This window comes from Elephantulus edwardii, unplaced genomic scaffold, assembly GCF_000299155.1.
Source record: "Elephantulus edwardii isolate Elephantulus edwardi_28Jun2011 unplaced genomic scaffold, EleEdw1.0 scaffold00003, whole genome shotgun sequence".
Classification (NCBI taxonomy): domain Eukaryota; kingdom Metazoa; phylum Chordata; class Mammalia; order Macroscelidea; family Macroscelididae; genus Elephantulus; species Elephantulus edwardii.
The window spans coordinates 23421426-23429749 of NW_006399753.1; the positions used below are offsets into that span (position 1 = coordinate 23421426).

Below are 8324 nucleotides of genomic sequence, written 5' to 3' on the forward strand. Positions count from 1 at the left end.
GTGAGACGGAGCTTAAAAATCCTAGCCTCCAAGGAGAAATTTGGTTTCCAAGACAGACTTAATTGTTTTCTTGGCGATCCACGGTATGTTCAAAACTCTTCTCCAAGCACCATAAATGTATTTCTTAGGACAGAAGACACCATTAGGAGTGCTCTCCCCCAGTTTGGGGAACTCAAGCGATCTTTGAAGAGTCCTCTTCAATATTTTCTCCTGGTGCAGAAACCTTAACTCTAGGGATGATTTTAACTGTAAAAATGAGATAAAGATGGCAATTAATTTAAGACTCTGAACCTGAACAACACCCAATCTATTGTTGTTCGGTTACATTAAGCAAACACCAACTCCTAGCATTCCTATGACCAACAGAATGAAACCATTCCCAATTCTGTACTATCTTTACAATCTCTGCTGCACTTAAAACCATTGGTGCAGTCACTACATGAATCCCTGTCATTGCGAGCTTTTCTTTTGTTTGCTCTCCACTTTTCCAAGCTTGATGTCCTTCTCCAATGACTAGTCCCCTCTGATGACACGTCCATAGTAAGTGAGGCAAAGTCTTACCATCTGTGCATCTGAATAATACTCTGGCTGTATCTTTGAAGTCACATTTGTTTGTTTTTCTGGCCACAAATGCCACTGTCATTGAATTGATTCTAGTTCATAGTGACCCTCCATCAAGCTGCTGCAGTTGTAAATCTTTAAGGGAGAAGAAGTCTGCCCGTCTGTCTTCCAGAGCAGCGTGTGGATTCAAATGACTCTCTCTCACCGAGCAGCGTGGCCATCTGAATCACCAGATGTTCTTTGCCAACTCCACAGCTTGAAGGCATCAATTCTTTGTCAGTCAGCCTTATTCACTGTAAAACTTTTATACGCATATGAAGCAATTGAAGATACCACGCCTTGGGTCAACAAACTTTAAAGTGACACTCTTGCTCTGTGTAACTTTAAAGAGGCTGTTGGCAACAGATTTTCCCAAAGCAAAAGCTATGGTTCCTCTGAACCAAAGCCTTTAAAAGACTTTAATGTGTGTCTCCCACATCTGGTTTGGATTCTGCAGTGTCTCAGGTCTACACATAGTCCACAATGGTACAATAAGTAATTACAAGTTTAGTGAGTGAAAGCTGCTTTGCATTTTTTTAAGCTAGTGGGGGAGGGGGGAGAGAAAATCTTTCCATCAACAAAGGGAGCTTAAAATAAAGTTTTACTCATCAAAGAGAGAAATTAATTTTTCTTTACATGTCCATAATTAATGAGACCTATGCATCCTGAGTAATGTGCTAGGATTTTTCCATCATTCTACCGCTGATATAGTCTTCAGAGATAAAAAATAGACTTTAAGAGAAAACTTTCAGACTGATTTTAGTGACAGTAACACAGGTTAAAAAAGTTTAATACTTGAGCTCTTGATTTTGCAAGGGCGCCTTCCTTCCCCTCTACTTACAATGTCATAAATATTTTTTTAAAAATATATGAAGAAATGATAAACTAATTTCTACAGTGGTAGATCTCCTCATCGTCAATTTCTCTCTTTTACCGTCATTCACTGACTGTCTCTCATAGACTAACTAAAGTTAGCAAAGGTTGTTACCTCTCTGCCTTCTCCTAATTCAGTTCTTTTCCCCTGGATCATTCTTCTTCTGTACTTAAATAACGATACCATGTTGTTGTTGTTATGTGCCGTCAAGTCACCTGCGACTTATATCGACCCTATGTACAATAGCCCTAAACCCTACTCTATCCCTTGCCAATCTTATTGTATCTGACACACCAGTGACTGAATCAGTTCATCTCATCGGGGGTCTTCCTCTCCTGTGCTGTTTCTCCACCCTCTCAAGCATGACATCCCTCTCCAAGGATCAGTCCTTCCTTGCAACATGTCCAAAGTATGTCAGACGAAGCTTCAGAATCCTTGCCTCCAAGGAGCAGCCTGGCTTCACCCTATTCAGGGTGAACTTGTTTGTTAGGAGACTAGCAGATCATGGTATATTCAATACTCTAACACCATAGCTCAAAGGCATCAACTCTTCTTTTTTAGCATACTGGGCTGTGAGCTCTTTGAGGTTGGTTACACTTCCTTTATCTTTACATGTCCCATAAGTAAGACTGGACAACAAATAAGAAACATCAAAGAAGAATTGATTACTTTGAAATATAGTGTTGACAAGGAATATTGAATATGTCCTTGACTTTCAAAAGAACAAAAAAATCCATCTTGAAGGAAGTGTAACCAGGGTGCTCTTTAGAAGGAAGGGTGCAAAAACTTTCTCTGGCATCCCCTGAGCATGTTGTCATGAGAGATCGGTCCTTGCTGGGAAAGGTGGAAGACTTTCAACAAGACGGACTGACACAGTGACTGTGACAGGATGTTGAAGCCTATCAGAGGGTGTGAGGATGGTGCAGGAAAGGAAAGGTTTCAATCTGATGTCAGTGGGGTTGCTGTACATGGAAGCGGGCTCAAAATTACCTAACACTAAGTTAGAATATGTACAGTTGCAAGTTACAGAAACAGAAAAGGGGGGGGGAAACCCCACAAGCAACTCAAACTAAATGAAATAGTAACAAAATACTGACTTATAAAACAGGAAGTCTGTAAGTACAGCAGTATTGAAAAGTGGTGTCATCTGTTGGTACTGGCTCTGTTACCTCGTGGTTCTCCCTATGGGCCTTGTGTTTTTTCTTCTTGAATCTGCTGAAAAGATGTGAGTAACAGTTATAAGCTTCAGTCTGTGGCTGGAAACAACCAGAGGAAAAGGAACTGTGTCTTCCGGTGACAATTTCTTAAGACTAAGGAAGAGCTTTATCAGAAGCTCCCAGACAACTTTTCTCAACCTGCAATTGTTGACACCTTTGAATCAATCTTGACTCTAGCAGTCCTCTATCCCAGAATACCTCAAACTGCCTCATAAGATTTCATAGGCTCTAAATCTTTATAGCTAGAGATTTTGCATACAATGTAGTTAATTACTGGTGGGTTGGAGTCTTGATGGGTTGAGGTCACAAATCTTTTGGTTAACAGCTAACCACTTTAACAATTGCACCATAAGGGCTCCTTCTTTCTAACCTAACCTAACCTAACCTAACCTAACCAATCAGTTAGGAACCTATCACTGATCAAGTAAATGAGCAAACCATGGTTGATTTAGATGAATATATTCCCTACACGCATGGAAGATGGTAGGGAAGAAAGACCATCCTATCCTCTAACTACGTACACAGCCCAACACAGAACCTCACAGTTGTTGATGCTCAGGATTTGTTGAATGAATAAGTTAATTACTATAATTCGGTACCTGATGCAAACATCTGCATTGCAATCCCAAAGGCATGTGGTTTGAGGCCACTTGTTACTCCATGGGAGAAGGATGGGCAATCTCTTCCTGTGCGATTAACTGCCTCTGAAAACCTTCCAGAGGGTCCACTATGGGTCGGTTCTGACTCTACAGTACACTATAACATTTACTTTGCTTGACACTAAAGTATTTATTTTTATTTAATATATATTTTTAATCATATCATATGTGTTAGTTTTGTCTTAAACCAAATATCCCCCACTTACAGACAAGGACCATGATCAAAAAATGCTGGTTGATTGAATGGACTTTTTCAAGTGTGGACCCAAGAATAGCCCTGTAAGAAATGTAGTAGGTTATTTGTGAGTTTTACTCTCTACTGAAAAGCAAGGCACATGTTTCTTTTATAAGAAACCACTTAAAAAGAGGAACATTTTTGCATTTAAATTAGCCAAGGTTCTGTGAAGCTCAGCTTAAATAAGCCGGATTCAAGAATAAAGTAACTATTGGATAAGAATTCTTTTTGCTGTTGTTAACTGCTGTTGAGTTGGCCCATAATTCATGGGGACTATGTGTACAACGGAAAGAAAGGCCGTGCCATTCCAGTGACAGATTGGAGCTCAGAGAATTGTGCACCGTAGAATTTTTATTGGCTGGTTTTTGGAAGATCACCAGGCCTTTCTTCCTAGTCTTTCTTAGTCTAGAGACTCTGCTGAATCCTGTTTAGCAACATAGCAATGCAAAATTTTGAGTTGAGAACACTTAACTATATTCCTTGTTCTTCATTAGGCTTCCTGTTTCTGCATAAAAGGAATAAACAATGTCTTGTCTGCCTGCTGGACTGTGTACTTCCTGTGGGATAAAGTACTTGGAGCGAGGGCTGCAAGAGTATTTTTCCAGGTTGGCTAGTGCCCACATGCCCACAGAGGCAGCAGAAAAACAAGAATGGCTTGCAATTGCTAACACTTCCAGAGCTATTCTACTGTGCCAGGCCTTGTTCTGAGAGTTGTACATATAAGCCATCTAATCTTCTCTACAGCTGCAGGAGGTAGATGGTATTAAACACCTTTTACAGCTGAGAAAATGAAGCTTAAAGCAGGAAAATAACATGCTCAATCTAGTCTTATTGCTAATAAATGGTGGAGCCAGAGTGCTCTTCCCTTCTGCTGAAGGAGGAGCAAAGATAAACGACAAGAAGGCAGACCAGGTGGTTAAAGATAGAGACAAGTTTTTGAAGCAAGAAATAGAATACATTTGAGTGAGTAGTTCAGGTGGAAATAATGCAAACCATTGGAAGAGGCTTATATGAAGCTAAGTGTGTTGACGTGCACGTGGAGGGGGGCATTCTAGTGGCTAAAATATGCCATCTAGAGCAGGGAGCTCTGGTGGCCTAGTGGTAAGAAAGAAGCTGCACTGCAGTCCCGAAGGCACATGGTTCGAAGCCACCAGCTGCTCTGCAGGAGAGAGATGGGCAATATCTTACTGTGTGATTAACTGCTTCTGAAAACCTGCTGGAGGGTCAGCTATGGAGTGCTGACCAAACAGTGAACAACAACAAGGTTATTATCTAGCTATTAAGAATCACATGTGGAAAAGATTAACTCAACTAGTTGCTACCATTTAATTAACTTGTCATTCCAACCCGTGTATGTCTTAGAAGCATCTGCCATAAGGTTTGCCACAGCTGAGTATTTAGAAGTAGATTAGCAGCCCTCTCTACTGAGACACCTCTGGGTGGATTTGAACCTTCACTCTTTCAGCAGTTGAGCACATTTAACATTTGCACTACCATGGGTTCCATGAAGACGATTAGTGAAACATGTAGAAGATCAGATGTATTCCAGGGCAACCAGGCATTGCAGATTACAAAGAGATTATGTGAGAGGTCTCTTTCAGAGTTGTTCTCATTTTATGTTTATACAATCAGGGTTTACAGGTCAAAATGGGCTTTGACTTTCTTGAAGTTACAAGTCTTCAGTACCAGTGGCGATCTGTCCCTGGAGACAATTTGGGACTCTCTCTCTCTGAAGCACTTTTGGAAGGCAATGACCGGACCCCTTCTGCTCACCACCGCCGGTGGGTCCTGAGCAGTGGCTGTGCGTTGCTGAAGCTTTCCCAGCTGTTTGCTGAGCGCCCTGACCTGGCAGGCAGATGCCAGTCATGTGGGCTTTCTGAGAGAAGGCTTGTTTTCTTACTGTGTTTGGCGAAGACAGCGGTCCTGTGGGTGGCTTTGATATTAAGCTTGGAACACAGAAAGTATTGCAGCAGATGCCAAGAACGGAATTTTATTTTTAAAAGTTGCCTCTCACAGAATTAAATATCTGTGACCCCACCTGGCAGTAGCAGACCCACTTGTGGAAAATGATGTGGAGTAGGTGACTTGGGCATAAGGTGACAGGTAGAGAGCCTATAGGGGACTATTCCAAGGGGTACTTTCTTCTGGTCTATACTCAGTCTCCCCAAACTTTGGAATGCTCTTTCTCCTTGTCCTTGGTTTTACCATTGTATTTTAGCATCATGACAAACTGGAAGTTATTTTATTTTATGAAAGAGAAGGTGGTTTTCAGTTTGAACTGGATTGAGCACTAGAGGTGAATAAATCAAGCATAACTCTGAGCAGTGGGATTGATGGAGTGCAGTCAGGACCCCACTGGCTTGCCCTGCGGCCTTGAGAAAGGCATTAGTGCCTTGTCTGCTTCCAGTTCTCCTTGGTAACTCTGAATGAGGCCTTTCCCTGGAAGATCTGATGAGAGAAATGATGCACAGTCTATGAGACACTAGAGACGTCTGGCTGAAGGAAGGCCCGGAAGTGGCAGATGGTGCCATTACTTTCCTCTCCCATGACTACCTCCATCTTTTCTCTTAATTGATTTGTTGTAACCATGTACTGATTTGGAGGAAATGAATATATTGATGACCTACAGTTTCCCCAAATCCCCCAGCCTTTGATAAGGAGTAAATTCCGACTCACATGCTATACCAAAGGACAGTAAAACTCGTTTCCAGTGCTCTAAATGTTTACAAAAGCAGATGCCATGGAGAAGCTGGTGGGGTCAATCTGCCAACCCTGAGGTTAGCAGTCAAATGTCTTGACCACTATACTACTAAGGCTTCTTTTCAGTGTGGGAAGTCCAGAGCTAAAGAATTCCAAAGCTAACCCACTAAGTGTTTGGGGGGGGGGGGGGGAAACATCTATCTGTCCTTGGATGGTACAAATGGTCATTATATGTGTATACCAACCAGAAAGCTGGAAGTTCAAGTCCACTCAGAGATCTCTTGGAAAAAATGTTAATGTGATTTAATTTCAAAACATTAGCCATTGAAGCATATGGAAAACATCTACTGTGATGTGTATGGTCTTGTCATGACCTAGAATAAACTCAAGGGTACTCATTTCTGTTTTCTCACCCGCAGAATGGAGATTTTGACCCAGCTCTACTAGTCTCCTGGGAAAAGGCCATGTGGGTGAAGCATTAGGGAAGTGTGGAGTCCTCTAGTCCTCAGCAGTCTTGCTTAGGAATCATCTACCATTTCCTTCAAGAGCTGGAGGCATCTCTCTCCAGCGAGACTGTGGACTGCCAACCCGCCTGCTTAGGATGCTGGAAACGTTGCAGGGCAGTGTTTTCTTCTGATACCTGCCTGGGCAAGCTTTGCTCAGGATAGTTATCCACTTGGCGATGCCCTCCCTGAAATGTGCTGTTGAATGACTGATGTGTTTGATTTCTGACTTAGTTTAAAGTTGAATATTAGCTCAGTGCTCCGTCTAGTAAGTTGTCAGCCAACATTCTAAAGTTGGGAGATTCAAGTGGCTTAGGGGGACGTCTTCACAGTAAACAATGCACCTCAAAGCTTTAAACACCAGTTTATATGCTTCTTTCCCTCCCCTTTATAAGTTTTATTGTTAATTATTTACCTTAATAGATTCAGAAAGAAGAACAAATTAGTGAAGCCCAACGTGATTGGCAGTTGGCAAAAATCTAGTGAAGCAAGTGTTTTGATTACTGACGATAAAATCTGGATGCTTTTAATACTTAATCATCTAACACTTCAAACATAATCCGGAATACATGCATCATCTCCCTCTCTTTCATTTCAATATGCTGCCTACCTCACTTCAGTGTGGAAATGTCTTCATTAAATAGGATTCTCAGAGGAACCAGTTCCCCTGAGGGAGTGTAGCTAGAGCACAACGCACAAAAAAGAAACACTTAAAACTCTGTATGATAATTTGCTCGTCTAAAGAAACAAAACTTTCCAGTATATTAAGAAAAAAATCCAGTTACAAATGCACTAATCAGTCTACGTCAAGAAGATCTGGCGTGATAACTAAAAATGGCCGGCTGTTTACAAGATAGGCCAAGAGGAACAGTCCACCCAGTCCAGCGCTGGTTGTCAGAAGCCAAGTATTCTTGCCGCTACAGGCCGCACACAAGCATCCATCTTCATCTTTCCCCATCTCATAAAGCTGCCCCAGCATGAGACTGGACTGTGGGTCTGTCTTATGCACAAACAGAAAGATGGCCTTTGCTGAGGGACGCTGGATCCTTTTCCCGATGACCCATGTGAACAGAGCCACGGTGATGTCAGATGGGATTAAGTACTTCTACTTCTCAGCGTCAACAATCCGAGATCCAGAGCCTTTTTCCACAATCATCAGAACTTGGTTGGGATATTTCATGCGGATTTGGGCAGATTCCACGCAGCTGTGTTCCAACAAGTGGTCCTCCTTGAACCCCTGCTTCATGGCGGCTTGCAGAGCTGAGGAGTTCAGCACACAAACCGCAACAACCATCACCCACACTTCTACCCTCAGCCAAGTGCCTACAATGGGGAGAGCAACACAATTTAAAGAGAGGTCTCATCTGCTTCTTCCCTCAAAGGCTTACATCTTTCCAAACTTTCAAGAGAATCCAAGGACTCTTAAAATGAACTTGGAAATACAAACATGTATATTTATACCTGACTCGGCTCAGTCAGTTCTGACTCAGAGGGATCCTATTGGACAGAATCCCACACGGTTTCCAAGGCTGTAAA

General features: G+C 42.1%; 1 pseudogene; it reads right to left on the reverse strand.

The window, feature by feature from the left end:
* Nucleotides 1-7584: 7584 nt before the first annotated feature.
* Nucleotides 7585-8034, reverse strand: LOC102844379 (annotated as a pseudogene).
* Nucleotides 8035-8324: the final 290 nt, after the last annotated feature.